Source organism: Miniopterus schreibersii, assembly GCF_964146895.1.
Source record: "Miniopterus schreibersii genome assembly, chromosome: 17".
Taxonomy (NCBI): domain Eukaryota; kingdom Metazoa; phylum Chordata; class Mammalia; order Chiroptera; family Miniopteridae; genus Miniopterus; species Miniopterus schreibersii.
In genome coordinates, this window is record NC_138117.1 from 1,745,180 (window position 1) to 1,758,926 (window position 13,747).

Consider the following 13,747-nt stretch of genomic DNA (forward strand, 5'->3'; position numbering starts at 1 on the left):
GAGGGTGTATTCACAAGCACGGTTTAGCCCCCCAGAAGGGAACGTAGCTCTTACAAGGACCAGTTAGTATCCCCGCCACCCTGGGGCCAGCACAACTAGAGTGGGCATCCAAACCCAGGTCTTCTGATTCTAATCCAGGGCTCTTTGTATCTTACCAAGTTAAAATACAGGTATTCACGTCATTAAAGAAATTGCATTGCGTGGTATAATTCTCATTTTTCCACTCTCCTTTGTATTTTCCAGTGACGTAGAGGACATTTACACTTGTCATGTGGACAAATGTTTGTTTTCCAGTTATTCAGAGCGGCTGAAGCAGCCTGGACTGTTGACTCCACAAATGTCTTGCAGTATTAACGCCTAGTCCGGCATGCACAGCACAGCTTCTTAGGTAAGTGCCATTAAATTATTCATCAGGGTGTGGCGGTCAAAATGGCCTTCACCACATTACTAAAAGCAGGCTCGTGACGTGACGAGGTTACGTTTAATCACTCGGAAGGGTAAGAGGATGAAAGCTTTTTCTCTTTCCTAAAATTATTTAAGGCCATGCTGCATTAAAAAATAAATCATTGTTTCTCTCATTTTTACTTTGCAATTATGTTTATACATCCAAACTACTTTGTTCTGTGCCTAATTTTCAAGTTACGGCCTATTCTATTATTTTATCCATTCTTTTTAACATGTTTTACTAGGGTGCCAGCAATTCACATTTTTATCAATAAGTTAGTTATATTTGGGTAATTAAAGTTAAAGAGGTCATCAGAAAGAAATGAGAGTATTTCTATGGTCAGTCAAGATCCAGGGGCTTCACGATGCCTTATTCTTCGGATCACGTTGACAGCTCAGCTCGGCGTTCCTGAGAATATCAGTGCTTTTCTCCGCGACTGCTCGCCGTAATGAGTGTGTGCGGGGGTGGAAAATATTTGGAGTTCGAAAAACAGCATGCCCTACAAATTCACATCCTGTTAACTCTTTCCCATCAACTCTCAGAAAAAGTAAACAGGGTGTAACAGATGAAGTGGAATTTAGAAATAATGTTAACGTACCCGCGAGAAAACCTATCTTTTGTTACGTAAACGAAAAGAAGGTTGAGGCGATTTTTCTAGGTGTTAAAAGCACAAGCAAAATAATTGAGACAAAAGCTGGTGTTTGTTCTGGTTCAGTACGGCTACTATTACGCTTTCATTTTTATTACTAAAGATACAAATAAGAAGACGCTGAGCGCCCACGCGGACAGCAGGTGGAAGAGCTGTTCTGCGAGCCGGGGTCGGGCTGGAGAAACACGGGATCCACCAGGACAGGCCTCGCAGCCCCGTCTGTCCTCATTCCGCTGAGGAGTCGCTCGCATCCCGCGTTGTCCTCTCTGATGCAGACGCACCGACAGGCTCCAGACACGGCGCCTGACGCTTCGTGACATCGGCCTGGACGAAGGGAGGGAAGGGTGCGCGGTCCCCGGCCTGGGTGTAGGGAGGGCTCCCCTGGGCACCCCGCGGAAGGCCTGTCGCCGCCTGCGACCGACCCGGGACGGGACGCCTCGGTCTTGCGGTCACAGCCCGTCAAGTGCGCTACGAGTCCGCCCGCCACGGACCCTCGTGAAGGGGTCGCCCGACCGCCCAGCACGCCCCGCGGAAGCAGCCCCCAGGCGCCGCGGCCCTCCCGGGTGGCCACGCTCCAAGGCCCCGCGTCCCGGGGCCACCCTCTTACCAACGACCCCGCAGTGCCCCGGTCAGTTATTTTGCAACAGGCTCTTTTATTATATAGCTGCCCATCGGCAATGCCAATAAAGCGCCTCATTTTAATATGGATTCCCAGAAGGTTCAGATTATTTCCGTCTGGAAACTTTCAGTTTCTGTTAGAAAAGCGTGCGCAAAACAAAAGGCAGTTTTAAAGGAGGTCCTGTGGTTGGCCACGGCTTTCCGAGTCATCACTGATGCCCCGTGGCTGGACACCGTTATCTTTTGCTTTTAGTCGCTGAATCTGAACTACCCCGTTTCACGCCCGAGGTCATGCTGAGTCTCTCGCGAAGGCGCTAAGATTAACCTCTTTTGTGGCAATAACACGTGTGCGACACGCAGGGCTGTCGGCCGATGCTGTTTACTGAAGCGCAGCCGTCTGCAGAGTCAGGGCCTCCCCGCCCCAGCTGGCTTCCTCTGCGCCACGGTCCTGCCCGGATCCCACAGGTCTCAGCTGGCCCCCGGCCCCTCGTCGCCGACACTCCTTCAGCCCTCCTGTCCTCCACGGCCTGCAGGCTCTTTACAAGCAGCTTCGGTTTCGGCTTCTCTAATGCTTTTCTCACAATTAGGCGACGCACGGCGGGAGCGGCAGGGGAGCGGTCGCGTGTGCTCTGGGCGCCCCACAGGCCGCGCAGCGGGCAGCCCGTCGGGCTCCTCTCCCGGCCGCGTCTCTGCCTCTCTCCCCCTCGCCCTTCCTCGCTCACAAAATGAATAAAAGCTTATTTTTCAAAGGCCACGTAGTGCTCATTCACCTGCATCCTTCATGCTCAAGCTCGTTTCAGTTAAACTGTCCTAAAAACTCCCCGGCGACCCCTGGCATTTTCATCAAGATATTAAACGGCGTGGCCAGTCGCATTCAGACCACGTTCCTCTCCGGGTTTCTAGCGTAAAGCTTCACGTCACACCTCTTCTCCTTACGCTAATTGGTTTTACCTCAATTAACACACCTCAGTTAATACTCACGTGCTTGCAACGTCCCCACGCCTGTGACACCAGGTAGCTTCTTTACTGGTATTACTGGCTCGCTGTAATAGTCTGCTGCAGTTTCTGTTGTTTCTTGGGTTTGCTTTTGGTTTTTTGCCACTTACTGGGCTCCCTTACTTACATCTGCACTAACTACGCAGCGATTGCCTTAAGTGTCCCGTTACTGGAAGGACTCAGTTTCTACCCACAGAATTGCTGTATTACAGGCAAGGGGAACAGAAACGGTCCACGGACGTTGCCTGTGGGCCTCTCCCCCTCCCACCGCTGGGTCACCGAGGACACAGGCCTCCTGTCTGCAGGTCTCGACACCCCCCGTCATCAGCAAACTGGGACCTGAAGATCCGTCTCCGGGGGTCACCTGTAGTAAGATGGTTGCACAGCCACCTGACCAGCCTGAGCGGTGACTCCACCAAAACCAGGCACAATTCCTGCTGTTGTTTCCAAACAGCGCGGCACAGGAATGCGTCCTGCCGCCAACACAACTCAGATTCGCGATTATGGAGCATCGGTTATCTCTAGTTGGCTGTCCTCCAGCCTTGGCCTAGGGTCACGGTCAGGAGTCAGGCGGACCTGGAGCCCGGCATGAGGTCAATCGGGACCAGCTGGAATCGATCCAGGCAGCTCCAGCTCTTCAGCAGCTGATGGGCCCCAGGCCCAGCTCAGCAGGTGCTAACTTACGCGTCCACGCGGCAAGTCAGTCTCCGAAGCTGTACAGAGTTCATAACAAAGTGGTCACGTAAAAATGTCAAGCAGCCGTCTCCAGTTTCTCGGCGCGGCCGCTTAGGAAGCGAGGCTGCTGTAGAAGACGCTGGTATTTGTCTGACAAACCGAAACACAACGGTGCCGGTGTTTGGGAATAGTTTCCTTTCATAAGCTCTAGTCCAGGCTTCAGCAAAGGTTCGTAACGCTGCAGATTCTCTCTCCAGTGAGTAAAGCTTGGACGGAGTGATGGCGTTTAGGACAGAAACCGGGGCGGGGGGACCGACGGAAGGCGGGGAATACGAGCCTGCAGATACGTGTCGCTGAGCCTTGTTTGCAAAAGACCACGGGGAGTTCGCTGAGAAGGCTGGTCGAGACTGTTAAATTCAGCATCGTCTCCACCTGTTGTTTATTATTTACATCGGTGACGCCTTAAAAATCATCACAGACCTGGACGGTCCATCACTGCCATGGACCTCAATCTGAAGCAAGAGAAGGAAACCTCCAGTTTGCAGGGCGGCACTGAACTGTCTCATCCAGCTTAGCGGCCAGCTACCAGAAAGTCCTAATCCCTCCAGAGAAAAGAAAAAATCCCTTACTAATAATTACAACAGACACATCCCAGGAATTATTTTTCCATGACAACCAGGGTGTTTCTCTGCCTTTGACTATTTCTCCCCTTGTCTATAACTCTCTTATCTTGTTGACTCATGCCTCTTAAATTTGTTTTTCTTTTCTAGCACAGGAGAAAGATATGTGTATTATTAAGAAATATAGTTAAGTTCTCTATTCTGAAAGCTAAAAATGCAGAAATAAGAGCACAATTCTTTTCTCTGTCAGCAAAAACACGACTTTCTTCTTCTGGAAACTGACTGTTTTTTCCTCCCAATAGTAAAATCTCTCTTGATGGGAAATGAAGTCTCATTGATCAAAGTGTGAGATCTTGTGCCTTAAATAAAAGTTAACATAGGAGATAAATCCGCCATGTGATGGTCTGGTCTGAGGGCAGCAGGGGAAGGTAGGGTCGAAGCTTTATTTTAGACGCAGGCAGAAGAGTATTTGTCAGTCGCGTTGTGTAGAACCAGAGTTCTTGTCCCTCGGATCACCCCTACAGAAGATGGGATTTAAGGACCGTGGTCAATACCCACTTTCAAAGGTTCAAGAAATACAGATGGGCCCGGCCGGGCGTGGCTCAGCAGATGAGCGTCGACCTAAGATCCGGGAGATCTCGGTTCAATTCCTGGTCGGGGCACAGGCCCCGGTTGCGGGCTCGGTCCCCAGTCGGGGGCGTGCAGGAGGCAGCCGATCAGTGACTCTCATCATTGATGTTTCTCTCTCTCTCTCTCCCCCTTCCTCTCTCTGAAATCAACAAAGATATATTAAAAAAAAAAAAATACAGATGAGAATGGGGTTGTGAAGGTCACTGGTCTCTTCGACAAGGCAAGACAGGCCTCGGGGGAGTCACAATTCACTTAATTCTTTCCCATGCCCTGATTTAAGAATCCGGTCAATGACTCATCAACAATGTTAAAGACGTGCTCTGGGGCGACCGTTACTTTCAGCAGCGAGGGGCCCATCCATCTTACGGCAGGTCTGCGTCAGCAACCGAAGCGTTTCCAGTTGCACAGCAATAAACAGTGTGTCAATAATAGTGTAATAAACAGCATCGAGGAGCGAAGCTCAAACTCGGCCTTTATATGTGGGCCGTCGGACTGCAGGAAATATAAAGTTAGCTGAGAGGCAAAAACATTTATTTATGATGCGCCATCGCATGGGATTATTTAACTTTCCCCAACTTATCCGCAGAGGCAGCCATTCTCCGACCACACCTACGGGAAAAATCTCAAATGCCCTTGGAAAGAGTCTGTGATACGTTAACCGCTTACATCATGAGCATCTTTAACCGTGAAATACATTTTATTTACTAAAGGAAGCACGATTGTGTAAATCACAGTGTACGTTCTCTATACCCGTCCGGTAACGGTAAACACATTTAAACATTCACATACTGTAAACCTCACCTAGCACCGCGCGGCATAGTAAACAAACGGTAGACAATTAAAAACCATTCCCAGTGTTTCAACTGGTAACCCACACGCTCTCTCCTCTGTCCGGCTCCACCTCTATCATTTTGAAAAGAGGGCCATTATGTATCTGACCGAGTCGGAGAAAGCCACTCACCCCATATTCATTTGGCTCCCCCTTAGCCTCAGTTTCCCGTCATTAACACCTTGCGTTAGCGTGGTGCACTTATTAAAGCTGGCGGCACAGAAATACATTATTATTAACTGAAGTCCGTAGCTTGCATTTTGCTACACATAGCCACTTTGTATCCATTTTCTATTCTGAAATGACTTTAAATCTTCAGGAAAGTTGCAAATATAATACAAACAGTATATTCTTCACTCAGCTCCCCTCAGTACCAACTTTACACAACCAGGATGCAGTTATCAAAACCAAGAAACCAGAGTTGGGACAGGGCCGTCAACAAGCTTACAGGCTTGTGTCCGACGTCACTCCGTCTGCTGCTGACGACCTTTCTGTTCGAGGGCCCAGCCCAGGCTCTCACGGTTCATTGGGTTCTCGTGTCTCCTCAGTCCCCTCCCATCTGTGACGCTTTCTCAGCAATTCCTTGTTTTTCATACATTTTTTAAAAAACATGTTTTATTGATTTTAGAGAGGAAGGGAGAAGGAGAGAGAGAGAAACATCAATGATGAGAGTCATTGATCGGCTGCCTCCTGCAGGCCCCCTGCTGGGCACCGAGCGCACAAGCCGGGCGTGTGCCTTGACCGGAAATCGAACCCGTGACCTCTCGGCCCACAGCTCAACCAACGGAGCCACACCGGACAGGGCGCTGCTTTTCTCCCATTTGATACTTTGGGAGAATACTGCTCAGGTGTTTTGTAGAATGTCTCTCAGCTTGGTTTTCTCACAACTGGAGTTATATACATTTGGGGGAGAAGGTCAGAGAGGTCAAGTGCCCTCCTCATCACATCATCTCAAAGGACACGTGGTATCACAGTTACGTATCCCTGGTGATTTTAGCATTGATCATTTAGTTACAGTAGGCTGCCTCAGGTTTCTCTGTTGTAAAATTACTATTTTTCACACATTATTTGCAAAAGTAACTAAATATTCGTAGAAGGGGAAAGAATTAAGCTCTACCTCCTGGAGCAAAGAGGATCAGAAATTTTGTGGACCTGTGTTTTACAGGACCAGAGAAGTGCTTCGGAGGCTATGCAGATATCCCATTTTTATTTAAATTTAATTCCACCCACTAACTTTAGCGCTCCTCAGCGAACCTTGCCCAAGGCAACTGCTGCTGTGGCGTTCTAATGAATTACCCTGTACCTCCCTGCCTTCCTTTATTCATTATTTAAAACTCTCCAGTTGGAAGAACGTTCCCCTTTACTTGCTCCTTCAGTCGTTTACTTACGTCGGGTGGACGCACGGATATTTTCTTTACTGCCTGAGTAGTGACCCAACAGGATGGCTCTTCATTTTGTCGTTCAGATCCCCCCGTTATCTCTCGTTACTGGAAGCACGTGCCCCGTGCGTGTCTCCTGCACATTGCGATTGTTCTGAACGCTCCCGCTCCCTCGTCAGCGCCTCTGCTTCAGGACGCGAGTCCCCGACGGCCTTCACTGGCCTCCAGCCTGAGCGCTCGGCTCTGGTTTCCACGTCCCTCCCGTGTCTGGAACTCACCAGCCTGAGCGGCGTAGTTTAAGCTGCCGATCGACTGCGTCTCTCTGGGCGACTCCGAATGTGTCTGTCACGGCTGGGCCCTTGGATCTAGAGCAGTGACCGGTGCCACACAGGCACTCGATGTGACTTTTCAACTAATGTAATTATTAGAGCCAGTAGTTAACAATACAGCATCGCGCACTTAAAAATGAGTGAAAAGGGGAGACCTTGCGTTAATTGCTCTTCCCACAAAACCACCAACCAAAAAACATAAAGCGACACAAGGAGCTCTTGGAAGTGACGGCCCGTTCGTTAGCTTGATTTGGTGACGGTACCGCAAGTATACGAATAGATGCAAACTTACCAAATTGTATCCACTAAACATGTGCAGTTTGTACATATAAATTACACTTCGATAAACTGGAAAAATTACTCATAATGATTTAAAGCTGAAAGATGAGAAATCTAAAACCTTAAAAATAAATATCTTTAAAAACAACAGAAAACAGATAAAACCTAAAAAAACAACAACAAAGGTTGGGATAGCTATACGGATATTATCAGATATAGAAACTTAAGGCCAGAGGAGTGAATAAAAAAGATTACATAAAGATAAAAGATTAAATCAAACAAGGAGGTCTGTATGTATCTAATGACATGCCCCAAAAGGTATCGAGCCAAACTGAGAAAACTAAAAGAAAAAAACAGACAAATACACGATTGTACTAAAATTAAAAAATAAAACCTTTCATAGCACCTGACAGAAGGGGAAAGATTAAGGATATGAAAGATCTGAAAACAGTAAACAATACTGACTTCATTGACACACAGTGAAAACTACATCTAGAAACTGCAGAACACAAATCATTTTCAAGTGCCCAGAGAGAATTACCCAACCGACCACGAGAGGCCCCACGAGGCAAGTGGAACCGCTGAAATCGCCCTGTTTACGCTCCCAGACAAAGGGCGCCAGGCGCGACGAGCGCTCCGCTGCGACAGGTAACTACGAACACCCTTCCTCTGCGGGTGCGTGTACACCGAAACACCACCTGCTTCCACACGGCAAGACGGGACAATGCCCCCCAAATTAAATCTGCCCCGACAACAAAGAGGTCAGGAGTGTGGGAAAGAGTGGAACCCCCGCAACACCCACAACACTCCTAGACCTTCATTCTTCCTGAAAACAGGGCCTCTTAGAGCTCAGGAGCGTTGTCCGACCGACCAACGCGACGGCAGGTGTTAGCTCACGGTCGCCGTCACATGGGGCACACAGCGGGCTCTGTTCGGGTCACGGCTCCCGCTCACCTTACACGTCTGTCCCGTCTTTCGTCTCATTTCTGTATAATATCCGGACTCTCATTTTGCTTTACAAGGCAATATCCATTCTCTTCATATGCGCTATGAACTTTTATTTTTAAACTCCTAGAGGGCAAGATGTATCTGAAAATTTTTTAAAAATATTTAATATATTATATTTAGATATTTTATGTTTATTTGATGGCACGCTGTATTATCCTCGATGGTATTTTTATTGTTTCAAAATCAATATTTGCTCTTCTAAAATTAGATTATAGTGATATTGGCCCAACTCTTTAAATGTATTAAAAATTATTGAGTTGCACACGTGAAGAGTAGATTTTATAGTACGTGATACCTCGATAAATCTTTTTCAACAATCACAGCGTCAGTGCTTGGCGTTGCGTCAGAGTGCGGGGCAGTTCCTTCCCGACGCTGTGTGTGTGCAGCGAGGTTGTTTTCGCGTACTCACGATGTCTCTTTATTTCTAAAAACAGTGTCAGCAGAAACACCTTTTCACTCCCTCCCGAATCACTCCGAGTGTGTCGGGAACTGGGAGGTGCTTCTGTCAAGTTAACGTTCATCTGCAAGATGCGGCTCCAGGTGCGGGGCTGTGTTCCAGGGAAGAAGGCCTGACCTCCGACTTCAGAGAGAAACCTTCGAACCAGCCGCTCGAGGGCAAGGAGAGGCCCTTCCGTCCGCAGGTCACCCCTCCAAGCCGCCCCGCTGCTCACGCCGACCTCTCCAGCCGTCAGCTCAGTACTGTTCTGTCTGTTCACTCAAATTCTGCGGACAAAGGACCTCACAGGTCGCTGACTGACTGACTGACTGACGCAGGACAAGGGGACCCCAGACCAAGTCTGCCCTCCAGACCCAACCCGCGGGGTCTGGCCCGTGATTTCTGTGATGACCTCAGCCTCACCTTCAGCGCAGACAGGTCCCGCCGGGTCAATCTAAACGTGTCTTCTCCACGACACATTAACAAGAGCAAGCTTTTTAAAAGTCACCTTTTCAAGCACAGGGTGGAAGTCTGCCCTCCATCGACACGGACTAAGTTTACAGAGGGAAGGGAGTTCAGAAATCACCTGCGTTATTAAATCAATGGTTAAATCAATCAAAATTAGGCCTGATAACCAAGTTTTGACCAATCCAGAGAAGTTTAAAAGCGCTTACGATTTAGCAGCTTTGTGTAGTGCTGATGATTTACGGCACCTGTTCTACATGTGTTATACCTGACTTTTACTAATCACCTAATCTGTCTGTGTGGTTTTCCAGATTTACTATGTGCTCTTTTATAAGGCTGATTATAGCCTAATGTCTCTATTTTTCTTAAAACACCGCCTGCTAATCAATGCATCGTCCTGTGTGCGTGTGGCCGGTGTGTGCCCGGCGTGTGCGTGAGGTGTAAGGAGATGACTTACATCTTTTTTCTGCTTCATAACTGTTTTCTCACCCCTTCCCTTTACACTGGGTGGTCCTCTACAGGAAACCGAGTCTCTATGGCTGAGTTGTAAATTCCCTTCTACTTACATTTTTATGTGATTTTAATGATATTCATAAACAATAGTGAGATTTATAGAACATATCACATCAACAATTAAGCAAACTGCAGTGTCCCCTGGCTCATTTTAGAATGATTTCTGGTGGGTCCCAGTGATAAAATTAACATCAGAAAACGCTCAGGAGAAGAGCACTGATTTAAACCATAATCACTGTGACAGACACAAAACTCAAGAGTAAGACAGTTACATCGCTCAAAATTAGGGGGGAAAGTGACGGCTGTTGGAAGAATACTGGACACTGTAAAGGGCTTTAGACTGAATTTTGTAGGAATGGCCTTGAGAATTCTGTGCCTAAGACACGACTATTTTTTTTTAATCCTCTGAGAATATGCTTTCATTGATTTTAAAGAGAGGAGAGAGAGGGAGAGAGAGACATCGGTCAGTTGCCTCCCATATGGTCCTCAACTGGGGATTGAACTTGTGGCCTTTTGGTGTCCAGGGCGATGCTCCAGCCACTGGGCCACCTGGCCAGGGCCAAGACACTGCTATTCCTGACAACAGCTCCGAGCTTTTATGTAGATTTATCCCTGAGGCACAACACATTTCCTTCTCCCTCCTGTCCTCCCCCCAAAAGCCCCAACTAATTTCTTTTTGGTTTAGCAGTGAAAGCAGCAAAGATTTAGAAGGTTAAATAACTTTATAGAAATAGGAAAGTGATACCAAACGGATCTTGTGGGAAAGAGCAGAGGTCTTTTTATTTTTGTTTCCTGTCTTTCTCAGTAAACACTCAATGACTCAAATGTCAAATGAAAATCCACCGGAAGCAGGCTCACTGTGGAGGGTGCAGAGCAGTGGGGGCAGCCGAGGACCTCCGGGTGCAGACAGGCCCGGACTGGAATTCAGGCCGCACCCCCTGGCACCGCGGCCTCACGCCGCACCCCCTGGCACCGCGGCCTCACGCCCCACCCGCTGGCACCGCAGCCTCACGCCCCACCCGCTGGCACCGCGGCCTTACGCTCCACCCCCTGGCACCGAGGCCTCACGCCGCACCCCCTGGCACCGAGGCCTCACGCCGCACCCCCTGGCACCGCGGCCTCACGCTCCACCCCCTGGCACCGCGGCCTCACGCCGCACCCCCTGGCACCGCGGCCTCACGCCGCACCCCCTGGCACCGCGGCCTCACGCTCCACCCCCTGGCACCGCGGCCTCACGCTCCACCCCCTGGCACCGCGGCCTCACGCTCCACCCGCTGGCACCGCGGCCTCACGCTCCACCCCCTGGCACCGCGGCCTTACGCCGCACCCCCTGGCACCGCGGCCTCACGCCCCACCCGCTGGCACCACGGCCTCACGCCCCACCCGCTGGCACCGCGGCCTCACGCCGCACCCCCTGGCACCGAGGCCTCACGCCGCACCCCCTGGCACCGAGGCCTCACGCCCCACCCCCTGGCACCGCGGCCTCACGCCCCACCCCCTGGCACCGCGGCCTCACGCTCCACCCCCTGGCACCGCGGCCTTACGCCGCACCCCCTGGCACCGAGGCCTCACGCCCCACCCCCTGGCACCGAGGCCTTACGCTCCACCCCTGGCACCGCGGCCTCACGCCGCACCCCCTGGCACCGCGGCCTCACGCAAGCCACTCACAGTTACGTGAAGAGAGCCAGGTGATACCTGCACACACCTCCGAGGTGCGTTACAGGACAGGAGCTCTGATGGCAGAGAACCGGGGTCTGCGGCACGGAGACCAGCAGAGGGTGGGACTCCTCGGCCCCCATAATCCTGTGATATAAGTCGTGTAACATAATTCCCGAAGCTTCTGATCTGTATCTGTATCATCTCTATATATCTATATCTATATCTATATCTTTATCTATTTGTCTTTCTCTGGAGAACACTGATTAATTTATTTTATTAAATCCCAGAAACAATTCATATAAGAGATAAGGTTTGAGAGCTGGAAACTATATGTTTTGCTCTAAGTAATTTTCAGTAAATAAAACAATTTTATCTGTCAAAAGAAAAAAATTATTATTTTTTCTTGGTGGCGATACATTGAATCCAAATTCAAGGACACTAGGTATTGGGCCCCAAAATGTAATTCCCCAAATATAGTTATTTGTCCAGTTGACAATTCTAAACCGACGGTGAGTTAGTTTGGAAGTAAGAAAAGATAATTGCACTTATAATTTTCTCTTTCTCTGCAAAATAGGGAGTTTCTGACAATAATCATTCTGCTCGTTAAGAGAAAATTACTATGCCGGAGATGTCACTTTGAATATCATGAAATTCTAAGTAGGGTTTTCATTATGTAAAACACAGATTATTTAATTATTGTCGTTGTTATAATTTCTAAACTCTGGTGGAAGTTGATTTGATAGATTATGGAATAAAGAGAAAAATGAAAATGGTTTAACTGAATTAATTTAACAGCCTAATTTTCTACACACACAATATAATTTTAGTTTTAGCGTCTATGCTCCCCTTGAACATCCGTAACTGCACAAAATCAACAGTTCACATTAAAATCGCTTTTTTAGGCAAAGAGGATCATTTCTTCCTGGTGACCGTGCGAAGCCCCCTCGCGTCCCTCCTCCCAGCAGGCCCCCCTCCCCGCTCCGCGCGGCCTGTTCGCCGGCTGCCCTGAACCACCCTCCCCGGCAAGTGACCACGAGGGGACCCGAGGCCTGGGCGCTGCTCCGGCCGCCTTCCCCGGCGAGCGTGGACACCCAGGGTCCCACTGGGACGACGTTACGTGACGGGCTGAGTAACTGCGGTGTGGCTTTGTTGACCAGGTCGGACCAACGCCACCGTAAAGAAAAGCAGATATTCTTCTAGACTGATTATTAAATGGATCTTGTAAAAAAATCTATCATCTTAAACGTTTTAAATACGCAATTTATCCAGCACTGACCAGTGACTGTTCTGAGTGACCGGGGGAAAGGCAGCCTTTCTGCCGCCGCTGGCCGCAGGCAGGTGAGCATCCGCCCTGTGACGGGTCGCGGCTGACCCACGGCCCCACGGCCCCACGGCCCGGGCCTTCCTGTCGCTCACCTGGGGGCTGTCGGGACCGAGAGAAACACCACGACGGGGCTTCTGTTTTCAGCGGAATTAAAATGTCATAAGGTTCTCCCTCCGTCCACTGCATTAAACAGTAATGAACTGAATTATGCCGACAGCTGTTCCCATTGTGCTACTTTTCCCCCCACGTAAAATAATAATAATAATTCACGCGGCTTCAGGAACAGGCTCAGCTGGACGGCGGCGCCTTCGCTGTGAGTGGGCCTGGGGTCGGGGGGACGGGTTCTATTTACAAAGCGAGCAGACGTCGAGGAATAAAGGTGCTGAGTCTACATGTAACCGTCCCCACCTCCGGCTCACACCTCCTCCAGCGGCGCGTGAAACGGGAAGGAGCCCCCTGCGCTGGTTTGATCGCGGGAGCGGCTGGGCTCGTTAGTCTGATCTCTGAAATGGAATCACAGGCAGCTAATGTAAAAAAAACATCCTGGAACAAACCGTGAGTGACCATTGAACTCAATGAATTGTTCTGCAAGGAGAGCTTCTCTCTGGAAGATTTTCGTTTCAATTTTCCTTTTGATTAAATGAGTAGAGTCGCTCAGTGCTGAGAAATCACGTTTATCCTCTCAGGTTTCTGTGTTATTATCAAACGTGGAACTCTTCTGTCAACCAGATTTTCGTGCCCAAGCATCTCAGACGGTTCGCTTAAAATTCTTTGGCTGGAATCACAGAGCTGCTGCTGCTGCGTTTATTTTTTAAATGAAACATCTCGTTACAGAGAAATAAATAAATGTTATAATTAAATATGCTGGGAGTACCCAGGGTAGAGGTATCTCG

General features: G+C 49.2%; 2 long non-coding RNA genes across 4 annotated transcripts in view; one reads left to right on the forward strand and one right to left on the reverse strand.

Moving 5' to 3' along the window:
* Positions 1–2,116, forward strand: part of LOC308547241 — a 334,174-nt gene extending 332,058 nt beyond the window's left edge. For all 3 annotated transcript variants that reach the window (XR_013997473.1, XR_013997474.1, XR_013997475.1), the window contains 2 exons: positions 244–388; positions 1,198–2,116. This is a non-coding gene — a long non-coding RNA (uncharacterized lncRNA). The remainder of the gene's footprint in view (positions 1–243; positions 389–1,197) is intronic.
* The window catches only part of LOC308547242, a 153,108-nt gene that overhangs the window by 52,343 nt on the left and 87,018 nt on the right, over positions 1–13,747 (reverse strand). The window lies entirely within an intron of this gene.